This window comes from Echinops telfairi, unplaced genomic scaffold (assembly GCF_000313985.2).
Source record: "Echinops telfairi isolate 266 unplaced genomic scaffold, ASM31398v2 ScPeMD7_9;HRSCAF=40, whole genome shotgun sequence".
NCBI lineage: Eukaryota > Metazoa > Chordata > Mammalia > Afrosoricida > Tenrecidae > Echinops > Echinops telfairi.
In genome coordinates, this window is record NW_022103906.1 from 79,926,290 (window position 1) to 79,928,568 (window position 2,279).

Here is a 2,279-nt window from a genome sequence, read left to right on the forward strand (position 1 = left end):
TGCCCCCTATACTACAGGGTAGAACTGCTCCTTAGTGTTTCTGGCCAGTCCTCTTAAGGGACACAAATCACCAAGCCTTCTCTTAGGAGGCTCTGCTTGAGGTTAGCGGTGGAGCTCAAACCATTAGCTCCCCCTGGGGACTTCAATTTCCACTATGGTGTATTATGAAGTCGCTCGGTGACATTGCGATCCACTCAGTTTTTGGACCCCTATCAACCCCACATGACAGATGAAAACTGTCCCCTAGGATTTTCAAGGCTGTCATCTCTCTAGGAGAGAGCAGTTTACCAGGTCTTCCTGCGGAGCCGCCAGGTAGGTTTCAACTGCCAATCTTTTCGTTAAAAGCCAAGCATCCTTGGGTAGCACACATGGTTACACACTGCGCTACTAACCCAAAGGTGGGTGATTCAGACCCGCCCAGGGGCTTCTTGGAAGTAAGGCCTGATTGATTGGTTTCTAAAAGGTCACCCAAACCCGATGGAGCAGTCAGTTCTCCTCTGCAGTCGTAACTGCGACTGAAAGAAATGAACAGCCATGGCAGGGAGTTGGATTTGGGAATTTTTAGAAATTTATTATCAAGCAACACTTGGAAATGTGATTTGTTAAATCTTCCACTATAATTAAGCCACTCAAAGGGCCTTGGCCTCCAAGTGATGCTGATTGGGGATGAGCTTTCTTTGAGTTTCTTTCAGTTCAGGTGCCCCCTAAACTGGTCATTCAATGGTAAAACTTTTGCTGAAAAAGTTGTTTCTTTTTTAAAAAAAGAAAAGTCAAATAAATAGCAGGTTAGGTCACAGAGTTCCATCTCCCATAGTACATGAGATAGGAGGGTTTCTGGTGTGCTCTTTGGGGATGGAATAGCCCTTTCACAGGGGTCATCCAATTCATAACAGCAGCAAAATGACAGTGATGAAGTAGCAACGAAAACAATTTTATGGTTGGGGGGCGGGGCACCACAACATGAGGAAGTGTACTAAAAGGTCACGGCATGAGGAAGGTTGAGAACCACTGAAGCATTCTTAGATTCTATGTTGTTAGTTCATTCACTTCTCAGCTAACTGCTCAGGGACTGCGAGTCGCATTATCATGCTAAGCAGTTGTAGGGACCAGGAGTGCTTACCCCAACAACAGAAGGAGATCAGACACAAGGCTGCAATAACAAAAGAGGTTTTATTTGTACTAGCTTAAGCCAGGACTCAAGGCCTCAGGTACTCAACCACAAGCATCGTCTTGGACAAGAGCCCCATGCAAAGAGAACACAGTCGCTTATATACACAACACCCCCCCCCCCATCCCGCACTTTGCTGATTGGCTTGTTTGTGGTGGGTTGGCAGTTTGGTCCTTTGTGTTGTTCCCACGCTGGCTTTGTTGTCTTCTCATTGGCGGTTGGCTAGCCTCAGTCCCTGGGGTTTTCCAGCTCTGTACTGTGCACAAAACAAGATGAACCCAAGGCTACCCGAGGTTGCGGAGCCTGTCATGGAGGCAATTCGGCTTCACACAGTGAATTTTCCTGTGCTATATACGTGCATCTGTACTTTGGACATATTATCAAGAGAGACCAGTCCCTGGAAAAGGACATAATGCTTGGTAAAGTGGAGGGGCAGGAAAAAATAGGAAGACCCTGGACAAGATGGACTGACACAGTGGTTGCTACAGTGGGCCCACGTCTAAGAACCACTGTGAGCCAGGCGCAGCACCAGCCAGTGCTCCATTCTGTTGTCAGACCCACCTGGAAAGCACCTAAGGGCGGCAGCAACCACAACCACAACACATCCTGGTGTATAAGCAGAGTTTTCCAGCATATCCTTTTTTTTTAACAACAACAAAACCACTTTTATTGTCATATAATTCACATACTACACAATTAAATGGTTTAAATACATTTTTAGAAGTTGTACAATCATCACCACAATGAATTTTAGAACATTTTCTTCATTATTATATACTCCCCATTAGCCCCCAACCTCCCCTAGTTACTGTCTCTATGGATTACCTATCCTGGATTTCATGTAAAGAAAATCATACCAAAATCTCCAACAATGACTACAAAGTAAAACATAGAAAGACTTCAGTCAAAGATAAAGCAGAAGATAACAGGAACTAGAACTAATTATAATGTTACATTTTAACATAACTGGAGATCCTCCTGCAGAGGGGTCTCGGGGAGGAGATGAGCCAGTCAGGGTGCAATGTAGCAACGATGAAAAATACAACTTTCCTCTAGTTCCTAAATGCTTCCTTCCCCCCATCCCCACCCCGCCCCCACTATCATGATCCGA